This window comes from Papio anubis, chromosome 1 (assembly GCF_008728515.1).
Source record: "Papio anubis isolate 15944 chromosome 1, Panubis1.0, whole genome shotgun sequence".
NCBI classification, from domain to species: Eukaryota; Metazoa; Chordata; class Mammalia; order Primates; family Cercopithecidae; genus Papio; species Papio anubis.
The window spans coordinates 124,005,810-124,022,629 of record NC_044976.1 but is presented as its reverse complement, the minus strand read 5'-3'; positions in this window follow the sequence as shown (position 1 = coordinate 124,022,629).

Below are 16,820 nucleotides of genomic sequence, written 5' to 3'. Positions count from 1 at the left end.
TTCATGCCTCTATACCAATCTTTCAAATGCTGCCTCTGCCAGAAATGTCTTTTAATACTTCATCTGTCTCATTCACATTACATTTCAAGACTGAGCTTTTTGTCAATGTCTCTTAGACATTTAGAGGGTGAACCACCATCCCTTCACTCCAAATTAATGATCTCTGCCTCATTTGCGCCTCCCTCACTCTGACCCCGCTCCTACCATAGTGGCTGCATTACCTCCGATTCCCCTCATGTCTTTCCATCCAAACTTGGAATCATGGGCGGAAAACACTGTTACCTCAGATCTCCTGGTTACCCAGCACATAGCAGTACTGGATCCCAGCTCATAATAAGTACTCTATATTATTTTTTATTATAAAATACTTTTGTGCAAATTCTGGTCAATACCACTTCATGTAAACAGCAGTGCAAAATCTAAAAACTTCCAGCTTGGGAGGCAGCCTGTGCAGCTTAGGAGAGGACTCCAGAATGTGGAACGCAGAATCTGGAACTAGGCCAAAAAGAATAATGCAAATGACTGAAGAGCTTGACTCAAGCCTTGATCTCCGAAAAGAAAAGAGGGTCTCCCTGGGGTGCGGTTGCTGGACTTTCAAGTCCATTTCTAAAGTCCAGAAGGCAACTGGCCATCCCTAATGTGGGCCTGCCTTCCCTTTATATTTATTTATTTATTTATTATTATACTTTAAGTTCTAGGGTACATGTGCACAGCATGCAGGTTTGTTACATATGTATACATGTGCCAAGTTGGTATGCTGCACTCATTAATTCATCATTTACATTCGGTATATCTCCTAATGCTATCCCTTCCCCCTACCCCAATCCCACGACAGGCCCCGGTGTGTGATGCTCCCCTTCCTGTGTCCAAGTGTTCTCATTGTTCAGTGCCCATCTATGCGTGAGAACATGTGGTGTTTGGTTTTCTATTCTTGCGATAGTTTGCTGAGAATGATGGTTTCCAGCTGCATCCATGTCCCTACAAAGGACATTAACTCATCCTTTTTTATGGCTGCATAGTATTCCATGGTGTATATGTGCCACATTTTCTTAATCCAGTCTGTCACTGATGGACATTCGGGTTGGTTCCAAGTCTTCGCTATTGTGAATAGTGCCGCAATAAACATACGTGTGCATGTGTCTTTATAGCAGCATGATTTATAATCCTTTGGATGTATACCCAGTAATGGGATGGCTGGGTCAAATGGTATTTCTGTTCCAGATCCTTGAGGAATTGCCACACTGTCTTGCACAGTGGTTGAACTAGTTTACAGTCCCACCAACAGCATAAAACTGTTCCTATTTCTCCACATCCTCTCCAGTAGCTGTTGTTTCCTGACTTTTTAAAGATCGCCATTCTAACTGGTGTGAGATGGTATCTCATTTGTGGTTTTGATTTGCATTTCTCTGATGGCCAGTGATGATGAGCATTTTTTCATGTGTCTGTTGGCTGCATAAATGTCTTCTTTTGAGAAGTGTCTGTTCATATCCTTTGCCCACTTTTTGATGGGGTTTTTTGTTTTTTTCTTGTAAATTTGATTGAGTTCTTTGTGGGTTCTGGATATTAGCCCTTTGTCAGATGAGTAGATTGCAAAAATATTCTCCCGTTCTGTAGGTTGCCTATTCACTCTGATGGTAGTTTCTTTTGCTGTGCACAAGCTCTTTGGTTTAATTAGATCCCATTTGTCAATTTTGGCTTTTGTTGCCATTACTTTTGGTGTTTTAGACATGAAGTCCTTGCCCATGTCTATGTCCTGAATGGTATTGCCTAGGTTTTCTTCTTGGGTTTTTATGGTTTTAGGTCTAACATTTAAGTCTCTAATCCATCTTGAATTAATTTTTGTAAAAGGAGTAAGGGAGGGATCCAGTTTCAGCTTTCTACATATGGCTAGCCAGTTTTCCCAGCACCATTTATTAAATAGGGAATCCTTTCCCCATTTCTTGTTTTTGTCAGGTTTGTCAAAGATCAGATGTTTGTAGATGTGTGGTATTATTTCCGAGGGCTCTGTTCTGTTCCATTGGTCTATATCTTTGTTTTGGTACCAGTACCATGCTGTTTTGGTTCCTGTAGCCTTGTAGTATAGTTTGAAGTCAGGTAGCGTGATACCTCCAGCTTTGTTCTTTTGGCTTAGGATTGTCTTGGCAATGCAGGTTCTTTTTTGGTTCCATATGAACTTTAAAGTAGTTTTTTTTCAAATTCTGTAAAGAAAGTCATTGGTAGCTTAATGGGGATGGCATTGAATCTGTAAATTACCTTGGGCAGTATGGCTATTTTCATAATATTGATTCTTCCTATCCATGAGCATGGAATGTTCTTCCATTTGTTTGTGTTCTCTTTTATTTTGTTGAGCAGTGGTTTGTAGTTCTCCTTGAAGAGGTCCTTCACATCTCTTGTAAGTTGAATTCCTAGGTATTTTATTCTATTTGAAGCAATTGTGAATCGGAGTTCACTCATGATTTGGCTCTCTGTTTTTCTGTTATTGGTGTATAAGAATGCTTGTGATTTTTGCACATTGATTTTGTATCCTGAGACTTTGCTGAAGTTGCTTATCAGCTTAAGGAGATTTTGGGCTGAGATGATGGGGTCTTCTAAATATAGACATGTCATCTGCAAACAGGGACAATTTGACTTCCTCTTTTCCTAATTGAATACCCTTTATTTCTTTCTCCTGCCTGATTGCCCTGGCCAGAACTTCCAACACTATGTTGAATAGTAGTGGTGAGAGAGGGCATCCCTGTCTTGTGCCAGTTTTCAAAGGGAATGCTTCCAGTTTTTGCCCATTCAGTATGATATTGGTTGTGGGTTTGTCATAAATAGCTGTTATTATTTTGAGATATCTTCCATCTATACCGAATTTATTGAGAGTTTTTAGCATGAAGGGCTATTGAATTTTGTCAAAGGTCTTTTCTGCATCTATTGAGATAACCATGTGGTTTTGTCTTTGGTTCTGTTTATATGCTGGATTGTGTTTATTGATTTGCGTATGTTGAACCAGCCTTGCATCCCAGGGATGAAGCCCTCTTGATCATGGTGTATAAGCTTTTTGATGTGCTGCTGTATTCGGTTTGCCATTATTTTATTGAGGATTTCTGACTCATTGATCTGTCTAATGTTGACAGTGGGGTGTTAAAGTCTCCCATTATTATTGTGTGGGAGTCTTAATCTCTTTGTACATCTCTAAGGACTTGCTTTATGAATCTGGGCGCTCGTGTATTGGGAGCATATATATTTAGGATAGTTAGCTCTTCTTGTTGAATTGATCCCTTTACCATTATGTAATAGCCTTCTTTGTCTCATTTGATCTTTGTTGGTTTAAAGTCTGTTTTATCAGAGAGTAGGAACGCAATCCCTGCCTTTTTTTGTTTTCCATTTGCTTGGTAGATCTTCCTCCATTCCTTTATTTTGAGCCTATGTGTGTCTCTGCATGTGAGATGGATCTCCTGAATATAGCACACTGATGGGTCTTGGCTCTTTATCCAATTTGCCAGTCTGTGTCTTTTAATTGGAGCATTTAGCCCATTTACATTTAAGGTTAATATTGTTATGTGTGAATTTGATCCTTTCTTTATGATGTTAGCTGGTTATTTTGCTCATTAGTTGATGCAGTTTCTTCCTAGCATCAATGGTCTTTACATTTTGGCATATTTTTGAAGTGGCTGATACCAGTTGTTCCTTTCCATGTTTAATGCTTCCTTCAGGGTCTCTTATAGGGCAGGCCTGGTGGTGACAAACTGTCTCAGTATTTGCTTGTCTGTAAAGGATTTTATTTCTCCTTCACTTATGAAACAGTTTGGCAGGATATGAAATTCTGGGTTGAAAATTCTTTCCTTTAAGAATGTTGAATATTGGCCCCCACTCTCTTCTGGCTTGTAGTTTCTGCTGAGAGATCCACTATTAGTCTGATGGGCTTCCCTTTGTGGGTAACCTGACCTTTCTCTCTGATTGCCCTTAACACTTTTTCCTTCATTTCAACTTCGGTGAATCTGACAGTTATGTGTCATGGAGTTTCTCTTCTTGAGGAGTATCTTTGTGGCGTTCTCTGTATTTCCTGAATTAGAATGTTGTCCTGCCTTTCTAGGTTGGGGAAATTTTCCTGCATAATATCCTGAGGAGTGTTTTCCAACTTGGTTCCATTCTCCCTGTCACTTTCATGTACAACAGTTGGATGTAGATTTGGTCTTTCCACATAGTCCCATATTTCTTGAAGGCTTTGTTTGTTTTTACTCTTTTTTGTCTAAACTTCTCTTCTTGCTTCATTTCATTTATTTGATCTTCAATCACTGATACCCTTTCTTCCAGTTGATCGAATCGGTTGTTGAAGCTTGTGCATTTGTCACGTATTTTTGTGCGATGGTTTTCAGCTCTATCAGGTCATTTAAGGACTTCTCTACATTGGTTATTCTAGTTAGCCATTTGTCTAATCTTTTTTCAAGGTTTTTAGCTGCTTTGTGATGTGTTCGAACTTCCTCCTTTAGCTTGGAGAAATTTGATCATCTGAAGCCTTTTTCTCTCGACTCGTCAAAGTCATTCTCCATCCAGCTTTGTTCCGTTGCTGGCGAGGAGCTGCGTTCCTTTGGAGGGGCTGAGACACTCTGATTTTTAGAATTTTCAGGTTTTCTGCTCTGTTTTTCCCCCATCTTTGTGGTTTTATCTACCTTTGGTCTTTGATGAGGGTGACGTACAGATGGGGTTTTGGTGTGGATGTCCTTTCTGTGTGTTAATTTTCCTTCTAATAGTCAGGACCCTCAGCTGCAGGTCTGTTGTAATTTGCTGGAGGTCCACTCCAGATCCTGTTTGCCTGGGTATCAGCAGCAGAGGCTGAAGAGTGAATATTGCTGAACAGCAAATGTTACTGCCTGATTGTTCCTCTAGAAGCTTTGTCTCAGAGGAGTACCCAGCCGTGTGATGTGTCCATCTGCCCCTACTGTGGAGTGCCTCCCAGTTAGGCTACTCCAGGGTTAGGGACCCACTAGAGGAGGCAGTCTGTCTATTCTCAGATCTCAAACTCCAAGCTGGGAGAACCACTACTCTCTTCAAAGCTGTCAGACAGGGACATTTAAATCTGCAGAAGTTTGTGCTGCTTTTTGTTTGGCTATACCCTGTCCCCAGAGATGAAGTCTACAGAGGCAAGCAGTCCTCCTTGAGCTGCAGTGGGCTCCACTCAGTTCAAGCTTCCCGGCCAATTTATTTACCTACTCAAACCTCAGCAATGGTAGGTACCCCTCCCCGAGCCTCGCTGCCGCCTTGCAATGAGATCTCAGACTGCTGTGCTAGCAATGAGGGAGACCCCGTGGGCGTGGGACCCTCCGATCCAGGCACGGAATATAATCTCCTAGTGTGCCATGTGCTAAGACCCTTGGAAAAGCACAGTATTAGGGTGGGAGCGACCTGATTTTCCAGGTGCTGCGTGTCATGGTTTCTCTTGGTTAGGAAAGAGAATTCCCTTACCCTTGCACTTCCCAGGTGAGGTGATGCCTCACCCTGATTCGGCTCTCGCTCAGTGGGCTGCACCCACTGTCCTGCACCCACTGTCCTGCACCCACTGTCTGACAAGCCCCAGTGAGATGAACCTGGTACCTCAGTTGGAAATGCAGAAATCACCCATCTTCTGTGTCGCTCACGCTGGGAGCTGTAGCCTGGAGCTGTTCCTATTCGGCCATCTTGGAACTTCCCCTTTATTTTTCCAGTTCATATTTCACCTGATAATATTCCATCCAATTGGCAATGGCACATACAAATTAGGATGGAGTGTATGGACAAATACTTCTTCATCTTCTTGTCTAGGATTAGAAATCACCTTCTCAAGGGAGCCTTGTCTGATGTTCCTGAGACTATTTCACACTCACCAGGCTTATGCCAATGCAAGATACATCACACCTATTAGAATATTCTATTTACACATTCATGTCACCCCAGAGAGGTGATCACAGAGCAGGGACCAGATGTCTGGCATACAGTTCCTAGTTAAGATCTCAAATCCTGAGATATTGCTGATTTGCTATGGCAGGTCATCAAGAGAACTGTGTAATTCAAAACTCACCCAGGTGGCTTATAGAACAGAAGCAGATGGATGTAAAGGGGAGAGAGGGCCAGGAGATCTCTACAACCACAGCCCAGAGCTCCAAACAGTCACCAGATAGAAAATTGATTTGATTTCATCCAATATTCCTTCAAAAGAGTGTCAAGGAATAGGGTGGAGGCAATGTGTCATTCTGCATTGGAAGGAGGATATTTTAGAGCAAGGTCTAAGGGCACAGGTCACATTGATCAGAATTCAACCTTTGTTCTAACACATACTAGAGCAAGAATTTACTTGATTTGGAATAAGTAATAGCTACTGTACATTATATTGGTACTAAAGAGAAAGAATAATTGACAGCTTTATGCCCACACTGACATGACAGCTGACGTGAAAGAGATTCTGGAAATCCAAACGGTCCTAAGAAATTCTGATATGAAAACATTCCAATAACTTTTTTTTTTTTTTCAGATGAAGTCTTACTGTGTTGCCCAGGCTGGAGTGCAGTGGCACAATTTTGGCTCACTGCAACTTCTGCCTCCCAGATTCAAGCAACTCTCTTGCCTCAGCCTCCCGAGTAGCTGGGACTGCAGATGTGCACCACCACATCCGGTTATTTTTTGTATATATATTTAAATTAATTATTTATTCATTTTTAAATTTAGGACAGAGTTTCGCTCTGTCGCCCAGACTGGAGTGCAGTGGTGCAATCTCGGCTCACTGGAAGCTCCACCTCCTGGGTTCATGCCATTTTCCTGCCTCAGCCTCCTGAGTAGCTGGGACTACAGGCTCCCACCACCACACCTGGCCAATTTTTTTTGTATTTTTAGTAGAGATGGAGTTTCGCCATGTTGGCCAGGCTGGTCCAGTAACTTGCGTATATTGCATAAATATACCCAGAAAGATGTGAGCTGTCCGTGGTGCTGAGTTCACTGTGACGTCACTCCTGCCTCCCTTTGTTTTCTTCTGACTGACATTCAGCCTTCTCTACAGGAATCTCTTATGTTCCCCCACATGCAGGTGGTTTTTGAGTAGGCTCCTGAAGAGTGACCTCAACTTTCCAGGAAGAAAAGAGGGCAAAGGGAACAATGTGAAGAGGAGCAGAAAATCATAGAAGACCATGTGTTTGATAAACAACCAGATTGTTTCCACATTGTCACTCTAACCACACCATGACAGCAAACACATATATATCCCCTTATGGATCTGTGAGGTAGTTTCTTTGGTATTCCTTCCCAGGAAAGGGGTTGATGCATCATAGAGAATATATATATATATATATTTAACTAAGTGTGAGATAATGTTTTATGGTTTTTGTTACTTGTATTTTACAAGAGTTCTGACCAGCACCAGATAAACTTCAGTGCTCTCCTTTCTTTGGCCTCAATATTACTGGATGAAATAATTACTGCTTTTCACTAGAAGCACCGTTTATTCACCATTATTTTAAATTTTATATTAAAACTCAATTTCTAGTAGAGTCTTTGGTTTCTTAGGTTTTTTTTATCTAGGTAATTTAAAAATCTTTTGTTATTCTTTACCATGTTTCAAACTAAATTAAAGCAGTTTATGTGAACCAATCAGTTTCTTTGGGAATTATATAGAAGGGCATGAGAGCCTTTATTTCATGCAATCCAACAATGTAACTTTAAATAAATTTATGGTGGAACTCCAACTTGTATCCACATTGTTATATGCACAGTTAGCATTATTACCTTTGAGCTGCATTTACTCTATAATGTGCTGCCACAGTATTTTGCCTATCCACTCCACCAAGGATACCTTCCCCACCCTCATATTGCCTCCCACTCCTTACCACCACAAACAACACTATGAGGAACATCATTATATATATTTCCTTATGTATCTGTGTGAATATTTTTCAAAGCAACAGAAAGCTACCAAAGTAACCAGGACTTGAAGGCTCTGGTTATCCAAGAGAAAGAAGACTCAATCAATGCACTGAACATTACAGCTGCTTCTCTTCCTGAGAAATTTATCAGTTCTCAAGTAGTTAGAACAAAGAAGTTAACAAACCAAACAGAAAGTATAACTTCTAAGAGACAAGGAAGATTATTTGCAATTTTAATAGTTATTCAGGGCTGGTGAGATTAAAATTAGTGTTCAGGACTTCCAACACAGCCAGAACTTGAAAGCCAAGAATTTAGATAAAAGAGAAGCAACAAATGGTGAGTTGATCACTCTAATTTTCTCCTTTTGAGGCATGCATTTTTTCACAAGTTGTACAGGACAAGAAGTACAGCCCAGAATAGGAAGTACAGAATATTTTTGTTCAAAATCTAAATAGCTAATCAGATCCTTTAGGAGATAAAAATCAGAGCTCAGAGGATTTCCAAGGTAGAGATACCTTTCTAAACATTCCAGGATTTCAGTCAGAACCCCTAAAGTGCTACTCCTAGGAATAAGTATATGGATCCAGAAATATAAATCCTAAAATTCAATTTTGAATTAACTCTATCCCAGATTGGATTTAAATGATCTGCTACTCTAATTGCTTTCCAGAAGCTAAAGAAAATTCTCTGGAGGAAGAGAAAATCATCCATATCCTGAAAATGAAACATTTTCATTTTCAATATTTAGCATACAAAATATCCAAGTACACCATGAGAGAAGATAAAAATAGAAAATCGGCTGGATGCAGTGGCTCACTCCTGTAATTCCAGCAATTTGGGAGGCCCAGGCAGGTGGATCACTTGAGGCTAGGAGTTCGAGACCAGCCTGGCCAACATGGTGAAACCCTGTCTCTGCTAAAAAAAAATACAAAAATTAGCCAGGTGTGGTGGCACGCACCTGTAATCCCAGCTGCTTGGGGGGTTGAGGTGGGAGAATCGCTTGAACCCAGAAGGCAGAGGTTGCAGTGAGCCAAGATCTCGCCACTGCAAAACAAAAACAAAAACAAAAAACCAAAACCAAAACAAAAAACAAAAACAAAAACAAAAACCAAAAACAAAACAAAACAAAAAGAAAATGGAAAAAAGAGAAATTAAAAATAGAAGATATGAACAAATCCAGAGTTGATAAACCAGGCACAGAAAGATAAATATCACATGTTCTCACTCATCTGTGGGAGCTAAAAAATTGATCTCATGGAGGTAGAGAGTAGAACAATGCTTACTAGAGGCTAGGAAAGGTGGGTGGGTGGGGTGAAGGGAGGTTAAATGGGTAGAAACATACAGCTGTATAGAAGAAATAAGATCTAATGTTTGATAGCAGAGGAGGGCAACTATAGTTAACAACAGCGTATTGTATATTTCAAAATAGCTAGAAGAGAGGACTTCAAATGTCCCCACCACATAAAAATGATAAATACTTGAGGTGATAGATGCCCTAAATAGCATGACTTGATCATTATACATTCTGTGCATGTAACAAAATGTCACACATGTACCCCATAAGTACGTACAAATAGTATATATCCGTAAAACTTCTTTTTAAAAAAATTTTTGCTGTAAATGGAAGCAGAGAATTGAGAAGATCGCAGAGGATGATGAAGTCAAAACAATGCTTTGAGGTCAAATAACAGTATACTTATATAGAATGAAAAGATCAGAAAAGAGAAAAAATGATGGTGCATAAGAAAAAGAGGAGAATTTCTGCAGTGAGTGATAAAAGCAAGGGGGATGGGATGTAGTGAAAGAGGATGGATGGACCTCTGCTGGGAACATAAAAAGTTCATGGTAGTGGGGGGAAGGCAGAGTGTATGGCCACTGATTCTGATAAGAAGGAAGATGGGGTAATCGAAATATGCAAATACTCTCTTATTTGTGTTGAATGTGCAGTTGAATTAGTGGTCATGAATTTGAAGTGTGACCAGTCAACAAGGTAAGCACATTTTTCTCCAGACTTGTTTATCTGCAGAAGTGCAGGCAGAGTTGGAAATGCCCACTGTTGGCAATGATCATTCATAGCTGATACACAAGAAAAAGACACCCAGACATGTACTCTTGATAGTAGACAACTCCACATTTGAATCAATCTGCTTTAAAAAACCTGAACCCTGAATATGCTTAAGGCTCTAGATCTACCGAGTTACAAAGGGAAGAGAGAGGCTGAGGAATCTGTTAACTGACATCACATGGATGCAATCAGGAACTCCAGACTGTAGGAAATTCTACAGGACAAATGACCCACTTTCTACAACAACAACAACAAAATGAAAGGAGAAAAAGAAGAAATTGAGAGTGAAGCTGCACATTTAAAAAGCCTTGGCCAGGTGCGGTGACTCACGCCTGTAATCCCAACACTTTCAGAGACCGGGGCGGGCAGATCACTTGAGGCCAGGAGTTTGAGACCAGCCTGGGCAACATGATGAAAATCCATTTTTACTAAAAATACAAAAATTAGCCGGGTGTGGTGGTACTTGCTTGTAATCTCAGCTACTCAGGAGGCTGAGGCAAGAGAATCACTTGAAACTGGGAGGTGGAGATTGCAGTGAACCAAGATTGTACCACTGCATTCCAGCCTGGGCAACAAAGCAAAACTCCGTCTTGCAAAAACAACAACAACAACAACAACAACAACAACAACAAAAAAAAAAAAAAAAAAGCAAAAAAAAAAAAGAGAACAGGAACGTTGGCTTTAGAGCCATATCAATCAGATATACTGAATGTAACTTATTTGATCTCTGTTTAAGTAAACTTAAAAAAAAAATCCATCACAAATGGAAAAATGTGAATACTGACTGGGTATTTGATTACATTAAAGCAATATTATTAATTATTTTTAGATATGACAGTAACATGGTGATTATGGGCTCCTTAGGTTGTCCTTATCTTTTAGAAATACAAATTGAAATGATTACAGATGAAATTATATGAAGTTTGGAATTTGCCCAACAAAAATGAAGGATAGGAGTGGATGGTACTATAAGTGGAACAAGATGGTCATGTATTGACCATCATCAAAGTGGGCAATGAATACATAGGGAATTATCACACTATTTTCTCTATTCTTAATGTGTCTGAAAAAGTACTTCATAATTTAAAAAAATTTAAAAGGATGAAATAAAGACACTTTCAGATATACAAAAACTAAGAAGACTTACCCCCACCATATTCTTACTAAAGAAATATCAAAAGCAAGTACAGTACCGCAAGTAAAAGAAAAACTACCCTAATGCACAAAGAATGATAAATAATGGAAATAGCAAACAAGTGAGTAATCATAGTTACATATTTGTGTAAATCAAAACTAATAATTCCTGGCCCTGCACAGTGGCTCGCATCTCTAATCCTAGAACTTTGGGAGGCCAAGGTGGAAGGATCCCTTGAACCCAGGACTTCCAGACTAACCAGGGCAACATAATGAGATGCCCGTCTCTACAAAAAAGAAAAAATTAGCAAGGCATGCTAGCACACACCAGGAATCCCAGCTACTTGAGAGGGTGAGTCAGGATTACTTGAGCTAGGAAGGTCGAGGCTGCAGTGAGCCATGATCCTGCCACAGCACTCCAGTCTGAGCAACAGAGCAAGACCCTGTCTCAAATAATAATAATCATTCCTAAAGAAGGGACGCAATTTTTAATGAGAGTTGAAAGGCTGAAAAAAAAATAGCATATAAGCCAGAAAGGAAGTCTCTAAATTTAAAGTGAATTATTTAGATTGTTCAGGTGGAGAGAAGAGATATTAACTCTAGCCTAGTTTATATTGCAAGCAAGTTAAAATTTCAACGGTAACCACAAAAATTGTGTGCTTATGTGTGTGCGTTTGTGCATGTATCCAAACCCATATAAGAGAGGGAAAACCACATAAAAAAATAAGTATGGCTCACCCCTGTAATCCCAGCACTTTGGGAGGCTGAACTGGGCCAATCACTTGAGGTCAGACGTTCGAGACCAGCCTGGCCAAGATGGTGAAACTTTGTCTCTACTGAAAATACAAAAATTAGCCGGATATTGTGGTGGGCACTTGTAATTCCAGCTACTCGGGAGGCTGAGGCAGGAGAATTGCTTGAACCTGGGGAGGGGAGGTTACAGTGAACTGAGATCACACCACTGCACTCCAGCCTGGGCGGTGGAGTAAGACTCTGTAAGACTCTCTGGACTTGAGCTTGGTCAACTGTAACCTTCGGAACAAGGCTTCTGGTCATGGAACTGATGGTGTAACTCCTTAGCAACTGCAGCAACACTGGAGAGAAACTCAGAAAAACTGATCTTCTCATCATGATTGCTGTCCTTTTCTTTTCTTTTTTTTTGAGACGGAGTTTCGCTCTTGTTGCCCAGGCTGGAGTGCAATGGCACAATCTCGGCTCACCGCAACCTCCACCTCCCCCATTCAAGCAATTCTCCTGCCTCAGCCTCCTGAGTAGCTGGGATTATAGGCATGAGCCACCACACCTGGCTAATTTTGTATTTTTAATAGAGATGGAGTTTCTCCATGTTAAGGCTGGTCTTGAACTCCAAACCTCAGGAGATCCGCCCGCCTCAGCCTCCCAAAGTGCTGGCTTTACAGGCGTGAGCCTCCACACCTGGCCTAAACAACTTTTCTAAGAAATCTGGGCCCTTTTTTATTCCCTCTGAGTAGAAGAAAACAAACAAAGGGAAGGTTACAACCTGGGGCTGGACTAGGAAGATGAGAAGGAGACGGCACAGGCTAAGGGGAAATACGTAGGGGGTGAGGTGGGGGTTGCTGGAGGGTGGGGTTGGGACAGCCGTAATGGATGGGATGGGGAGCCCTGACCCTGGCGTTTTAATTGGTGACTCTTGGCTCAAATGAAAACATGCATAGGAGATCCCAAAACTCTGAGGCCAGGTCTGCCTGTGTCCCTTGAAATGCCCAATACTCATTCTACATGGGCCAACACCCTTTGGACCCTAGTCTCAAAACTACCTCCACTTGGCTGGGCTCGGTGGTTCACGCCTATAATCCCAGCACTTTGGGAAGCTGAGACGGGTGGATCACCTGAGGTCAGGAGTTCAAGACCAGCCTGGCCAACGTGGTGAAACTCCATCTCTACTGGAAATACAAAAATTAGCCAGGTGTGGTGGCACGTGCCTCTAATCCCAGTTACTTGGGAGGCTGAGGCAGGAGAATTGTTTGAGCCTGGGAAGCAGAGATTGCAGTGAGCCGAGATAGCACCATTGCACTCCAGTCTGGGCGACAGAGTGAGACTCCATCTAAACAAAACAAAACAAAACAACACAAAACAAAACAGCCTCCACTACTCTCCTCATCATTCCATCAAAATACACCAGTTCCGAATCCCCTCCTTGTCGAAGCTCACTCTCTGTGATTCAGTCTGTTGCATTATTTGTGCCAGTGGGTTCAGCGGGTGTTAATGGTTTAATGGTGAAGTTAGATGTCATAGTGAGGGGGAACCAAAAACTCCCCAGGGTTTTAGGGCTGCCCCATTTCACTTGGCATTACGATTCTGTGTGTTAACTGCTGCTCCCAGGGGTACATGAAAAGAAGCTTCCAGAAGGAGCAGATGAACCCAAAGAGTTCATCTGAAGGGGGAAATTTTTTTTTTTGCAGACAGAAGAGAGATAGTTTAAGCCAGGAGACCTTCTGCTGACTCATAAGTCACGTAGCCTGCTGACTACGTAATAACACTTGTTAACATCACGGTCCCTCTTCCCATCTTACAAAGCATCGCACATGTTTTACCTCATTTAAGTGTTCATGACAACCCCAGGAAATAAGTGATATTGTCCCCACTTTTACATCTAAGGTAACTAAGGCTCCCTGAGTTGGTGTTTACGTATTTGTACCAATGAAATAAGTAAACAGCAGGGGCTGTGCAGGAAATCGGGTCTTCTCACCCCATCCTGGACTCTGTCTACTACACCCCTTCCAGTCAGGAGTAGAGGTGCCGTGGCTGGGGGGAGGTGCGAGGTGCTCGCCAGCCTGCCACGCCGGTGCCTCTCCATGAGCTGGTTCTCAGGCCAGTGAGGTCCAGGGGTGCCGTGCACTCCTGCCCCACTCCCACCCAGCCGCTGGGTCCCTGCTCACACAGGCCGACAGGAAGGTGGGGAAATGGGTGACGTTGGACAGCCAGATCTGCCCACGGCATCTGAATCTTGGGTGTATTTGTGACATAGGTTGAGTAAGTCCTTCAGCAGCTCCGCAGCTCCTGTGTCCAGTAAGCTGCAGGAAAGAGCGCCAGTTGCCTGGCTTGCTTTCCAACGTCTGAGACTCTGGGGAACAGGGATGAAAGGAGACAGGATACGCAGGGAATGGAGTAAGGGCCAGGGCTGCAGGAAAGAGTGCTGGTCGCCTGGCTTGCTTTCCAACGTCTGAGACTGTGGGGAACATGGATGAGAGGAGACAGGATAGGCAGGGAATGGAGTAAGGGCCGGGGCTGCAGGGAAGGTGAGAGGCAACCCTGAGATGGAGCAGAAGGAATCTGATAATCCTTCAGTCCAGGTGAAATCCAGAGGAGGGAATAAATGTTTGAGGAGAGGGAGGGGAAGTCGTGGAAATTGTAAGGCCCAGGGTGGGATATGTGGGCGGAGGGAGGAGGGGGTCGGCTGTAGGAGTGGAAGAATGAGGTGGTAGCGTCTGAGGGACCCTGAATTTAAGGTGCTGGGGAAAGTAGGAGTCCACTTATGGATCCATTACTGCTGAAATCAGCAGTGAGACTCCCCAGCTAAACACTGACATGAAGAAAGGCACTATCACCCCCTAGCTTTCCCAGAGCTCTGGGATCTCAGATAAAATATAAAGAACCTGGGTGGTGCCCTGTCCTTGTGGAGCTACTGACAGGTCAGCAATCAATAGCCCGGGGGAGGCCTGAGTCACCCCACTCCATGTGTCTCCTGGACCTGTGGGCTCAAGTCCTCTTACAATGCTCCAGCGGGCACTGGAGGACTCTGTCAATCCCTGCACATTTGTACCATCCCTGTGCTCCCAACTCTGGGCCCAGCGCTGGGAGCAAGGGGAAATTAAGGGAATGGCACAAACATGAAGGATTCACTCTGGGCCTCTCTGGTGCCTCAGAGCGTCCTGAAGAGACCTGAGCCCAGGAAGCCGGGAAATGGACAAACCTCTCAGTAGAAAGAAGGACTGCAGCAGGCAGAGGCAGCGCTGGGGATCCTGGACTCAGCTCTGGCCTCAGTGGTCTACAGAGACATTCTCTGCAGCAGCTCTTCTGTGAGGCTCCCTGGTGTCACAGGACCACCAAAAGTCAGAACAGAGAGGATATAGATTATCCAGTCCAGCCCCTCACTGCCCAAAAGAAGATGCTGAGGCCTGGAGGGAGAGGACAAATGACTTCCCTGCAGGCTGCACAGGCCAATCAGGAACAAGCTGTAACTTGAACCCAGGCATCCCGACTCCCAGCCCAGGGCCTTCCTCCTCATGAATAGGCAGCAAGCAGGCTGGGGCATTGTGCCTTCAACCTAGAAGAAGCACATGGGCACACGGGGACTCACCAGACCCCGCAGAGGAGGCAGAGAAGGGAGGTAAATGGGAGAAGGTTGTTGGGAGGAGAGCAGTGCCTTTGATGATGCTCAGATCTAGGCTGGGACCAGGACTGGGCGCCTGGGGCTTATTCCATCAGTTGCCTCAACATGACGCTGGTCCGGGTGGAAACTCACAGCCGACACTGCCCTAGGGCTCCGTTGTGCCCGCCCAGTGAGCCCCCAGCAGAGTCCTCTTGCCTTTCTAAGTCCTTTGGGGCTGGAACGGAGGGTGATGACAGAGGGAAGGTGAGAGGGATGCTGTGCCCCCAGCACATAGGGCATTTGGGGATTTGCAGGTGGAATCAGAGTCCCTGATTATGGATCCAATGAGTCATTTGAGGAGCTTTCATCACCTGTCGGTAAGGTAAATACGGCTGTCATTTGTGACAGGTTACCACACGCCAGGCAGTCTGCTAAGAGCTTTGCGTGCATTGTCTCATTTAATTCTCAGGAGAATCCTGTGTGATGGGTATGATTATCTCAGTTTACAGATGTGAACCAAGTTTAGCTAGATTTGCCAAGAGGACACCCCTAGAAAGTGGCAGAGCCAGGATTTGAAGCTAAGTCCTACTGACTCCGAGGCCCACTTCTAGCCATCTGTGGAAATCCAGGGTCTGTGCTGTCAGTCTTGGCTGAGCATGGGGTTACCCTGCCCCACAGGAGCCACTGTCCAGTGCAGTGCACAGCAGAGGAACCAGGGCTCTGACCTGGACATGGCCCAGGGACCTTTCTCCAGGCTGTTCTGTGAGCTCTAGGCCCCAGGTGACAGGCAGGAAGCCTCTGTCTTCTCCAGAGCACATGTCCTCCTGCTGGCCACAGTGGCCTCCAGGTCACTCCAGAAGGGACAGCTGCTGAGGAAACCCCTGTGCTTTCCGAGGAAAACCACTTTGATTAGAGACGTCTTGCTGGTCCTCCCAGGGCAGCCAGGAAGACAACTGAGATTTTTATCTCATTTTACAGCTGAAGGGAAAAGGGTCACTGGCAGGCGGCTTGCACAAAGTCACAGAGCTGGGGAGGGGCAGACATGGGGCCTTGTTGCAAAACTCTGACTCCAGTGAGCACCCTTGCTGCATGATCTCAGAGCTTCACCAGGTCCCTGGAAACACCAAGACAGCCATGGTCCATCCCCCACAGAAACCTCAGGGGCAGGGACAAGTCCCGCCAACTCACTGGGCTTACCATTGGCCTATGGTGTAATGCAAATTATTCCCCAGTGGGAGAGGGGAGCCTGGATTACTCCCTGGGCACCCACCCAGGTACCCTGGTGCTCCTCACAGCTGCTTCTCATGCCTCCTTTGAATAGGGCCTGTTCACAGAGCCCTTCATATTCCCCCTACACCGCTCCTCATTCTCCCAGGGTCTGTCAGGAGCACCAGTGGC